This window comes from Callorhinus ursinus, unplaced genomic scaffold (assembly GCF_003265705.2).
Source record: "Callorhinus ursinus isolate GAN/ISIS: 27379988/994484 unplaced genomic scaffold, GSC_fseal_2.0 scaffold14, whole genome shotgun sequence".
NCBI lineage: Eukaryota > Metazoa > Chordata > Mammalia > Carnivora > Otariidae > Callorhinus > Callorhinus ursinus.
In genome coordinates, this window is record NW_027397076.1 from 15,608,944 (window position 1) to 15,621,788 (window position 12,845).

Consider the following 12,845-nt stretch of genomic DNA (forward strand, 5'->3'; position numbering starts at 1 on the left):
CCTTAGCACTAGCTCAGTGCCTGGAGCCTGGAAGGTACTCACTGCGTGTCTGCTTCATGAATTTTAAATGGATTGAAGATTTGCTGGTGCGCAGGGAGAGGGAATGTTTCCAGACTCGTTTCTGGACTTCTCAGTCAGCCGTGAAGTGTCCAGTCATGAGTTGCAGGCACAGCCTCTCTTCAGGGACGGATTCTAGGCTGTCTTCACAGTTTATCCCCAGGAATCCCAACCTTGCCATTTTATCTCGTCCTGTTATATCTTCTTCTGACTCTCCCTTCCCAGAGGCCATCCAGTTTTCCACCTCACTGAGTGCTCCAGGTGACCAAGGCTAAGAGTCAGAATGGGGAAAATTGCAATGGGATGATGTGAGAGAAAATAAAATGGGGTAAAAGGTCACTATTGGAGAGTTCTCCAGGACACTTAAAGATCATAATTTGGAAACACATCTGGACGTAAGATGGGACTGAGAATTACTTCCTTGCTAGGACACATTATTTCTATTTTTATCTGTGTAATCGACTTGGTGTATGAAGTGGAAGCAAATCACTCTTCTCTGCCTTGTTTCCCCACATAAGAAGACAAAGATAATTTCCACCAAATGTTGGAAAGGCTATACTGGATTAATTACTGACTCAAATTTTGGCATGAGGATATTGGCTAAAACTCAGTTTTTGATCCATTTGCAACAGTATGCTTTGGGGATGCTGCCCTTCCTGAATTTTCTCTCATCTTGCCAGCTGAAAGAGTTGGTCTTCTTCTTCTTCTTTTCTTTTTTTAAAGATTTAATTTATTTAACACAGAGAGAGGGAGAGGGGGCAGGAACACAGCAGGGGCAATGGGAGAGGGAAAGGCAGGCTTCCCACGGAGCAGGGAGCCCGATGTGGGACTCGGTCCCAGGACCCTGGATCATGACCTGAGCCGAAGGCAGATGCTTAACGACTGAGCCACCCAGGTGCCCCAAGAGTTGGTCTTCTTGTGAGAAGCCAGTCTGTATTTATTTAGCAAGTAATATGAATTATGTACCTGATAATGGTTCCCTTTTTCCTTTGGCTGTGTACAAAGTGCAGAGTCAAACTGCTCAGTGCTTGGAAGCATGTAGAATTTTCAAGGCATGCCTTTCATGTCCTAACCTCGCCACGGCCATGCGCTTTCTATTCTATTGTCTTCGCCTCCCCCCCTCATTTATATTTAGTGGATTGTATCTTGCTGAATTATATGTATCTTTGTAAGCCACCCACAGTCCTTCCTGGAACAACACAGACAAATAGATATGGACTCAAATGTTTTTATTGTAGACTTGATTCTTCACTTTTAGTGCACTACATTGAGTTACTGACAAGCATCATTGTCCCATTACTTTCTTAATGAACTAATGTAGCAGAGGCCTTTTTAAGGCAAAAAGTTAAATATTAAGTTCCAGGGTTCCTAGCTGAGAGAAGTTGTAATTTTATTTTATTTTATTTTTTTAAGATTTTATTTATTTATTCAACAGAGAGACACAGCAAGAGAGGGAACACAGGAGGGGGAGTGGGAGAGGGAGAAGCAGGCTTCCCCCTGAGCAGAGTCTGACATGGGGTTCGACCCTAGGGTCCTGGGATCAGTACCCAAGCTGAAGGAAGATGTCCAATGACTGAGCCACCCAGGAGCCCCAGAAGTTGTAATTTTAGTACTGGTTGATCAAGAAATATATTTTGAGTGGTTGCCAGGGGCAGGGGGTGGGAAGCGAGTGAAATGGATGAAGGGGGTCAAAGGTTCAAACTTCCGTGTGCAGCATGGTGATGATAGTTAATAATACTGGATTGTATATTTGAAAGTTGGTAAGAAAGTAGATCTTAAAAGTTCTCATCACAAGAAATAAAATTTGGGGGGTGCCTGGGTGGCACAGTCAGTTAAGTGTCCAACTCGTGATTTTTGGCTCAGGTCATGATCTCAGGGTTGTGAGATTGAGCCCTTCATTGGGCTCTACGCTCACCCGGGAGTCTGCTTGAGATTCTCTCCAGCTCCCTCTGCTTCTCCCCCTGCTTCTCCCCCTGCTTACGTGTGTTCTCTCTCTAAAATAAATAAATAAAATCTTTAAAAAAAAAGAAAAAAAATTTGTAACTATGCAAGGTGATGGATGTTAACTAAACTTACTGTGGTGATCATTTCATAGTATATACAAATATCAAATCGTTATGTTGTACACCTAAAACGAATACAATGTCATATGTCCATTATGTCTCAATACAAAAATATACAAATGACCAAAAAAATCAGATACACATTTCAACAATAATTGAGTCATCAGAAATGATAGTGAGTGACCAGGAAGTTGTGTTTGCTGAAATGAAAAGTATCAGATGTGAGGCAGTACTGATGTTTTAATATTGGCTTGTTATACACATTCCTATCCATTACACTTAATTATATTTTGGCTTTTGCTTTTGTAAAATATAGACACAGTATACAGTAGAGATCAAAGAAAGGAAATCATTTGAGCAAGTAGATTAATACAAATAAATACAATTTAATACAAATTAATCAATATAGATTAATACCAATAAATCCACGATGGTCAGGGCTGAAAAAAAAAAAGAACATATGCTGAAAATCTACTTGATTTTGCTGAAGTTTTAAAATGAGTTTTTATTTTATTAATACCTAATACAGAAATAAAATTAATGAATTTATAATTTATCAATTATATCTTATTCATCACAACCAATCCATATACATTTGGAAAAATAGTTGCATATACACACGGTGAAAACAAGGTCTCCATTGGGTAATCATTGGGTAATAATGTCTGTTGAGCATATTGAGTAGAAGACCCCATGAAGAACTTCATAGTGCCCCAGAGGCTGATCATTCCGGCTAGGAATCTGGCTTTGAACCTGTACTTTGTTTTCAAGGCATATTTGGTTAGGTGCTAGTACCCCCAGGTATGCACTAGAGTGTTTCCTTTTCATGAAAAATGGAAAACAATTGGCTCAACCTCAACCTTTACTGATAGGGTTTCCCTTCTACCTTGCCAGACATGCATCAAAATCACTTCATTAAATTTGAATGATGTTTAAATCAGTACATATTTGTACTGAGATTTTAAACTTGTTAAATGCTCTGATACAATATTTTGTTTTTGTCAACTGTATAGAGTTTAACACTATTCCTATTAATAGATCTAAGAAGGCGAGGATCTCATTTTGTAAAAAGGAAACTGTAGGGAAGTGCATGGCTTCACTGAGGTCATGTTTCAAGGTAGAGACTGACCTGAGACTAGACCTTTATTTCTTAAAATGAATTCTGTTGCTTTTTCCTTATCTTGTGTTGACTAAGGGCTGTCTCTTTAAAAAAAAAAAAAATCTTTTTAAGTAAACTAGTTCCCAGTGACCCTTCATGTCTCATCCCCCCACCCAATGAAATGTCAGTACTGTGTACAGACAGACCTGTGTCTCTCTATTCTTCAACATCTATGCCTCCCACTGGGGTCTTGAAATCCCTCTACCCTCTACATACATTAAGAAATCAAGATTCTTCACTCCAGACAGCAGCTTTTCTGCTCTACTAGATTAGCTCTTTCATGAACAAAAACTGGCACATCTGATCTATAGGATTTTTGTAGTTGTTTAATGGAATTTATTGAAAGCCGCTCAGCAAAGCAGCGTTTCTAAGGGTAACCAGGCCCCAGGAAAAGCCCGTGCTTAAACCCTAACATTAAATAGCATTCCCTGAAAGGCCCTCTGAATGAGATCTGAATGGTCTCCCCTGCACGCTTCCCAGGCCTGGGGGAGAGCTGGAGGGATCCATTTTGTTTATCTCCGCGTGGATTTTTTCCTTAGCCCCTGACACGGGTTAATTCTAAATGATAAATCCAACTTGCTTCCTGCAGATCCCTGAGGAAATTTTGAGAGAGAATGCAACTTGTTTTGTGAACTGAAAACCAAGTAGCTCATGTTTGGCTAAAGATGAAAGAAAAAAAAAGAAAGAAAAGAAAAACTCAAGAGGAGAAACAAAATGAAACACTGGTACTCTTTCTTCCCTATGGGCAGCACAGGGTGTGGGAGGACAGGGAGAGGGGGTGGGAGTGTAAAGGAGGCGTCTGAGTTTATTTTTAACACAAGTTAAAGGCATACTCTGTGTTCTTTCCTTTTAAAAATAGATTTTTAACCTCTTGAAGCATTTTGACTCTATTCTCCCTGTGGGGTAATACCCCTTTTGTGGCTGGCAACTCCCACTGGATCTTTTCCCATTACAGGCTTACAGGCCAAGTAGTTAGCAGGATGGAAAAACCCCAGAATATTTCTTCGGAGAGCTCTCCCTCAGCATATGCACATAGCTCCTGTGTGCAGAAAGGCTTATAAACCCTGGCTGCTTACATGGACCTTGAGCTTTACTGCATCTTTCAAAACTTGGTGGCTAGCAAAAAATGTCCTCTTTTTAAAATAGTCTGAGTTAGTAAAATAATGGACATAGTCTTCTTGAAGTCCATTCTAATAACTTTTTCGATGAATTTATGAAAGACACAACACAACACACACAGACACCCCCCCCCATAAAATTAGATATGTATGAATAGATACATTCTAATAGTTAGTCTCTGACACTGATTGTGGGCTTACAATTTGGCAGGCACTGTTTCATATGCATTTAAAACTTTGAACAATGCTCTCAATTTTACCATCCCATTTTACAGATGAAGAAACCTAGGCTCAGGACTATTCAGTAACTTAGGAAGATTATGAAGTCAGTGAGCAGTTTGGGGAAAGGAATTCAAATTCAGGCAGTCAGGCAGATCGAGTCCACTGCTACCCCCATATGGTAACTCCATAATTAGAAAAGGAGCCCCCGCTTCCATTGGTTGAAAAGTTATCAAATACTGATTTTGTTAGAACAAGACATTTTATTACCACTTGCAAGACAGTTGTCATTGTAAAAATGCAAATCTACAGTGTTGACAACATGAAGGATGCCCCCTTGGATTTGAAACCCTTTTGCTGTGCACAACCTGCACAGATGTACATGGTGGCCCCACATACACACAAACACACAAACCTCATAAACTGCAGGCATGGCAGTTTATAAAGAAAGAAACAAACTTTTAATTTAAAAGGAGAGGGACTAGTCTTTCGGAGGTAAATAGACTGATTTGATATTAGTAACAGCTCTTCTACATGCCTCACTCTAGAACTAGTACAAATCATATGAGAAACTCTGAAATGTGTTGCATTTGTACACAGTACAAAAGTGCTCTACTCCCATGTCCCCTTTCTTCTCCTCCAAGGAATAAACATTGAATTCACATTGAAATAGGTGGTCTCTATATATGAATATGCATATGAGTGTGTTAAGGTGGGGGGTGGAGCAGAGAAATACGACAGTTCATAAACCTAAGGAAATTAAAATTTTATTATGGAAATTTTCAAAAATATACTGAAGTAGACCAAAAAAGCATAATGAACCCCACTTACTCCCATGAACCTAATACCCAGCTGCAATAATTATCAACTAATGGCCAGTCTTGCTTCATCTAGGTTTCTATTTACTCCTTTTTGAAGCAAATTCTAGACATCATATCATTTTATCATCACATTATTCTCAATATTATCAAAACATTTCAGTACCTTTCTCTACCAGTGTTTTTTTGCGTGTTTTTTAAAAATAACCACAATACCATTATTACATCTAAACAGAAAATAGCAAAAAGTCCTTGGTATCATTAAATACTCAAATGATGTTCAAAATTTCAGTTGCCTTCCAAATTTCCAAATTTTCTTTTTTTTGTTTTTGTTTGTTGTTTTTACCTTGTGTTTGTTTGAAATGGGAATCAGCTAAGTTCAAATGTCACATTGGCTGTCAGGTCTCTTAAGTCTCTTTGAATCTATAAGCTCTCCCTTCATCTCTTTTTTTCTATAGTTTGCATCTTGCTGACATGCCGATATGGCATCCTTATTATGTGGTTTAACACATTTCTCTGTAGCAGAATCCTTTCTGAGAGCAGGCCAGGCATCTATATATATATATTTTTTTTTTTTAGAGAGAGAGTTCATGAGTTGGTGGGGGGCGAGGGGTGGCTCAGAACGAGAGAAAATCTTAAGTAGGCTTCCTGCCCAGTGCAGAGCCCAACATTGGGCTTGATCTCATGACCATGAGATCATGCCCTGAGCTGAAATCAAGAGTCAGATGTTTAACCGACTGAGCCACCCAGGTGCCCCCATCTGTATGTTTTTTTAAGGTGGTTGGGTGAACTTGAACCACAGTGAGGCTTGGAAAGCACTAGAAAAGCTCAGGGTCTGCTCCCGGATTTTGTAATGTCTTGGTTGAAGAAACAAAACTCTAAGGAACTTTCATATGTCCACCATCTGTTAACAGGTAAAGATGCTGGCTTGTGTGTTGAGGGCATGCAAAATTCCCTGGGTAATTTAGGGTCCTCCAGGAGAACAGTTTCTCAGCCAGGTTTGAGAGAGGACAACAGATGTGAATCGGTGGCATAGGAAAAAAGAGAACCTCCCAGCTGGGGGGATTTGGTCTCATTTGGGACCACATGGGAACTGGTTACCAGCAGGTGAATTGCAATTAGCAGACAAAGCCTCTATTTTGAGGGCTTGAATAAGATGGTGCTTGACTTAAGTGGAGTTTAAGTAACTGGTTACACCAGATGTTCTGTGCATACTGGACTGATGTTAAATTTACATGTCTTCAATGGATTGTGAAATGAACACACTTGACTTCATTTTGAATTTTGTTTTTGTTTTTAAGATTCTAGCTTTGCTGAAGAAATCAAATGAGGGTCGATAGGTCCATTGGTCGGTAGGTTTACAGCCCCCTTCCCCACAATGATCTAGTGCACCAGTGGTGTCAGTGGTAAAAGGTGGCCTTGCCTTGTGTGGAAGAAACAGCAATGTTGTTTGTCCTAAACTGCTCTGCTTCTTGGGCCATTAGCCAGGGCTTTCCTTCTCCTGTGCCTCCTGAAGCCTCAAGATGATTAAAAAATAATAACAGAGCATTACATTTTCTTGGGAAGGTTTGGGTTTTGAACCCCTTTCCCACATCCACATTGGTCATAAGCACCTGCTCCAGCCCTCTGATGTCCTCATTGCCTTAAACAGCGGCCAGGAGGGGTGGTCACATGGCACTTGCTGATGGGGAGCCTGGGGTTAAGGTCTGCCCTGCAACCTCACTGGCTAGCTGGGTGACCTTGGGTAGGTCACTTGATTCTCGGAGTGCTGATATCTTCACTTGTAAAATAGGGATTGTATTACCTCCTCTGCCTACCACATGAGGATGTTATGAGGATCGAATTAAAAGAGTTAATGTAGGTGAAAGTCATTCATTAAACTATAAAGCATTACACAAGTGCCCTTGTTGCTTGCCGCTTGATGCCTCCACCCACATTTACTCACTCCTGGCTGGCTGTGTGGAAGAAATTACACAGATTTTAGAGTCAAATAAGGCTCCATTGCTTTTCAGCTTTTGTGCAAGTCATGCACTGAGTCTTGGTTTCCTCATAAATAAAATGCGGATATTTTTATCTGGCATTTATTTATTTACATCTTTACACCTTGATTCGGTGTTGTTAGGAGGACTAAAGTTTAGATAACATATGTAGAGCACCTAACATAGATTTGGCCCCCAGTACATTCTCAATAAATGGTAATTCTTTTCCATTCCCTGTTCGTGGCAATTGTACTGTGGTATGACCCAGCTGTCATGCCTTCTTTACAAAGGAAGATCTCTTCCTCCACATTGCTGAGGACAGGACTGTCTACTAGCTCCTCCATCCTTGTTCACAAGGATACTTGCTTATGGCTCAGGTATGCTTTAAATTCTCTTTGTAAGTTGGTAGACTAAGAAATTACATAATGAAGTTTTGCTCCTGTATTACTTGGGAATAAAGATTCCTCCACAGAATGTGTGAAAAAAACCCAAATGTTTGGTTGACTGCAAAATTAACATGAGTCAGTAGTGTGATGGAGTGAGCAGATCAGTGTATTTTAGGAAGCACTAATGGAGGGGTCCTGTCCTACTGGACTCATCCTACTTGTGTAGGTCAAACCACACCTGTGGTAAAGGATTCAGTTTAGGATGCTGGTACACTGGGTTGGATCACTAGAAGGGGAAGGCTGGCAAAGAGCTTGTGATCCAGGGTATTTGAGTAACTGTTAGAAAAACTGAGGATACTTAAGCTGCAGGAGATACATTTCAGGAGAGATATGTTATTGTCTTCTGTTTTTTGAATGGACTGAGCACTTAGAGAAAATAGACCACCACCATTTTGCATTTATGCAAGAGTACGAATTTCTAAGGATATGTACAAGCATGCATTTGAGTTTATGTGATTTCACAGGGAGGAATTAGGGGCAGTAGACAGAAGTTGTAGGGAAATAGTTCTAGTGGTCTTTCTATTTCTATTCCTACTTTAGACTCTGGGCTATTGTAAGAATTGGCCATTATAGCCCATTTAAAACTGGGCTTCCTTATGGCCAGTCTCACCATAGCCTTACATTCAAAAGATATCCAAAACAATATTGAAATTGGAATTGAAAAGCAGCATAACCACAAATATACTGGAAATTAAACCAGGTAACAAGGGACAATCATGTACAGCTTTATGTCAACTAATTTGAAATATGCAAAATGGTCAATTTTCGAGGAAACTGCGAACAATTAAAACTGACTCAAGAGGAAATAAATGACCTAAATCCTATGACCTTGAAAGACATTAAATCAGTGGTTAAATCTACCCACCCACATTATGAATTAAGATATAGTTAGTTTCTTACAGGCAAATCTTACCAAATTTACAAGAACATATAGTTCCAATCTTCTATGAACTATTCTAGAGAAATAGAGTATGAAAAGAAAGAAAACCCCCAAACTCACTTTATTAGACTGGCACAAACTTGAATCCAAAATAAGACAAGGATAGTAGGGAAAATTGTAAGCCTAACTTACTTCCGAATACAAAGGTATAAATTCTGATAAAATTCAGCAAAGTCACTGACTTGACAAAAATAATAATACACTACTGGGTTTATCCCAGGAAAGCAAGGATGTTTTAGTCTTAGAAAAAAATCTATCAGTATAATTTGCCACATTAACAAATTGAAAAGAGAAAGAGCAAGAGAAAAAGCACATACTTACCTTAATAGAGGCAGAAAAATAATCTGTTAAAATGTAATACTCTTTCAATTTTAAAAAACAGGAAATACAAATAAGAAGGAATTTTATTTTGTACACATCTATTTCACAAAACTTGAATTATTCTGAATATTGGACACTATTTGATCTAGCAAATGTTAAGTTGTCCATTTTAGGGAACAATTTGCAAATGGAAATCTCTTCCCAGATTCTCCTTGGTGAAGACAAGAACCTACCCTTTCACTGTTACCTAAGCCTGACATTTTTAAAAAAGTTATTTATTTAGGCAGCTTTATTGAGGTATACATAATCAATATACTAAAAAGCTACACATATTTAATGTGTATAATTTGATTAGTTTGAACATAAACATTCATTTCTGATAGTCCCCACAATCATGGTAATATATATATCCATCACCTCCAAGTTTCTTTGAGTCCCTTTGCTTTTTGGAGGGGGTGTGGAGGGGAAAGAAAACAACATGAGATCTTCCCATTTAGCAAACTTTTAAGTGCACAAACCATATTGTTAAGTATAAATACTATGTTGCATAGCAGATCTCTAGAACTTAAACATTTTGTCTAACTGTAATGTTATGCTCATTGAACATCTCCTAATTTCCCATTTCCCCTGGCAACCACCATTCTAACCACACTTTTATATAAGTGGAATCATGGGAGTGTTTGTCCTGCTGTGACTGACTTCTTCACCTAGCATATCTTCCAGGTCCATTTATGTTGTTGCAAAAGTTAGGATTTACTTCTTCTTTAAGGCTGAATAATATTCCACTGTATGTATAGACCACATTTTATTTATCCATCCTTCTGTCAATGGACATTTGGGTTGTTCCATTTGTTGGCTGTTGTGAATAATGCTATAATGAGCATGGAAGTACAGATATGTCTTAGAGATCCTGATTTCATTTCTTCTATATATATATATATCCAGGAGTGAGATGGCTGGATCATATGGTAGTTCCATTTTTAATTTTTTAAGGAACTTCCATAGTGTTTTCTATAGTGGTTGCACCACTTCACATTTCCACTAATAGTGTACAATGGTTCCGGTTTCTCTACATCCTTGCCAACACTTGTTACCTTTGCTCTTTTGATAATAGCCATCCTAACAGGTGTGAGATGATATCTCATTATTGTTTTTATTTGCATTTCCCTAATGATTAGTGATGCTGAGCCCCTGTTCATATACCTGCTAGCCATTTGCATTTCTTCTTTGGAGAAATGTCCAAGTCTTTGACCATTTTTTAATTGGGTTATTTGAGGATTTTTTTTTCTATGAATTGTAGGGGGAATTATCTTTTTAAAAGGGATTTTATTTATTTATTTGAGAGAGAGAGAGAGAGTGCATGTGAGCAGGGGGAGGGACAGAAGGGGAGGGAGAGGGAAAGGGAGAGAATCCCAAGCAGACTCTGTGCTGAGCATGGAGCCCAACATGGGGCTCAGTCTCATAAGCCTGAGATCATGATCTGAGCTGAAACTGAGAGATGAATGCTTAACCATTTGAGCCAGCCAGGTACCCCTGTAGGGGGAATTATCTTAAATGAACAAGTATATCTATCAGAAACTTGTAGCAAACATTATATTTACTGGTGAAACTTTAGAATTATTCCCTTTAATATCAAGATAAGAAAAGATGCCAATAGTGATTTCCATCCAGTCACTATTTGAAGGTCCCAGTCAGGGCAATAAGAGAGGAAAAGAAAAGCTGTAAGGATTGGAAAAGAAAACAACAACAACAGCAACAACAACAACAACAAAGTATCACTACTCATAGGAATAGTATTGCATTTATAGAAGCTAAGAGAAAATACAAACAATTAGAACAAATATAAGATACCAGCTAGTTACTAGATACAGGATTAGTATAAAAATAATTTGCATTACCATACAACATCAATAAATAATTTTAAAAAACCTAAATATTACAAAAAATGCTAGTTCTCCCCAAATTAATAAATTCAAAACAATCCCAGGTGATTTTTTTTTTTTTTTGGTATACTTGACAAGATGATTCAAAAAGTCATATGAAAGAGCAAAGGAGAAAGAAGTTTGAAGAAGAGAAAATGGGAAGGCTTACTCTACCATATTCAGTGTGTCAGGCAGGGTTCAGTCAAGAGAGCAAAGCTGCAATGAGTGTAATGACATAAGTGGCTCATTCTAGGGCACCTGGGTGACTCAGTTGGTTAAGCGACTGCCTTCGGCTCAGGTCATGATCCTGGAGTCCCAGGATCGAGTCCCACATCGGGCTTCCTGCTTAGCAGGGAGTCTGCTTCTCCCTCCGACCCTCTTCCCTCTCGTGCTCTCTATCTCTCATTCTCTCTCTCAAATAAATAAATAAAATCTTTAAAAAAAAATAAGTGGCTCATTCTAGGAAGTGGACCTTACAACTATGGGAGGAGTTGGCAAAATGAAGGTCTGGAAGGAAAAGCTGGCGGATCAAAGAAGAATCTTCATCCAGTCCTCTAGGAGCACTGGTGTGGGTAGACAAGTCAGAGATTACAGGGAAATCTAAGAAGCCAAGCACACCCAGCTACCGAGGTTGTACTGTAGAGGGGAGCACCTGGAAAAGTCTATGCAAAACTATTGCTTCTGTGCATCCACCTTGTCTATGGATCTTAGCCAAGTGTCTGGTAGGGGACCTTGAGCTGCAGGACCAGCAATTGGAACTGTACGACCAGCAGCTGGGAGGAAAAGCTGAATGCAAAGCAGAAGAGAGCAAGGGCCAGATGGAATCCTTCTGGGTTACTTCCATGTCTGTATGTCAGTCATTCCATCTAATTGTGAAGACCTTCACAGAGTAACAGCCTCCCTTCACTTCCACATCCCAAAGTCTCACACAAATTCTTCTTGGGCAACTTGAACCTGGAACCATACAGGAAAAGGAATTAGCTCAACAAAGATGGCAATGGGGAGATTAATATTAAAGCTATTGTAAGGAATTACAATATTATTATTGTATTGTTATGTGTTATTGTATTTGTTGCAGGCAAAATTAATAATAATAATAGAGTAATGGAGTAAAACAGAGAGGCTAAAACCAGACCTAAACATATATAGAAAGATAAGAAGTGGCACTGAAAATTCGATTAATGATACCAAAACATTTGTTTCCACAGTGGAAAAGTGGTCAGAGTAAAAAAAAAAATCCTTTCTTAACACTAATCACAAAATTAAATTCCAGGTGGATCAAATCCTAAAATTCTAAATGTGAAGAGCAAACTTTAAAAACTTTTAAAAAAGAAAATATTTGAGAATATTTTTACGACCAAAATGAGGAAAAAATTAAACAAGAAAAAAAAATGGGATGATACATTTGACTAGATTCTGATTAAAAACTTCATGACAATTCGTTTGATAATTTTATTGCTAGGATCTTGGACCTTGGACTAACTGATATCCTCCCCAAACCTCACCCCCATTTTTGGCCAAAATTGGAGTATTGCATGGACTAGAAGTGGGGACTAGAAGTTTTTCTCTAATAAAACTTGGATTATTGAAAAAAATAAAACCAAAAAATCTTCTTAACAAAGTATGTCATAAAAACTGAGATGACAAGCTACCGGCCAAAAGAAGATATTTGGAACATATAAATACAAATGATTATTACTCAGGAGATTTAAAGAATACCTACAAATCAATATGAAAAGGAATAAGAAGTTAACAGAAAAGAATTCTTGAATGGCCAATTCAAAATTCTGAAACAGGGATGAC

General features: G+C 38.5%; 1 long non-coding RNA gene across 2 annotated transcripts in view; it reads left to right on the forward strand.

Annotated features, from left to right (window-relative positions):
• Window positions 1-3,999, forward strand: part of LOC112831211 (uncharacterized) — a 178,882-nt gene extending 174,883 nt beyond the window's left edge. For both annotated transcript variants that reach the window (XR_012380654.1, XR_003210095.2), the window contains one exon: window positions 3,869-3,999. This is a non-coding gene — a long non-coding RNA (uncharacterized lncRNA). The remainder of the gene's footprint in view (window positions 1-3,868) is intronic.
• Window positions 4,000-12,845: the final 8,846 nt, after the last annotated feature.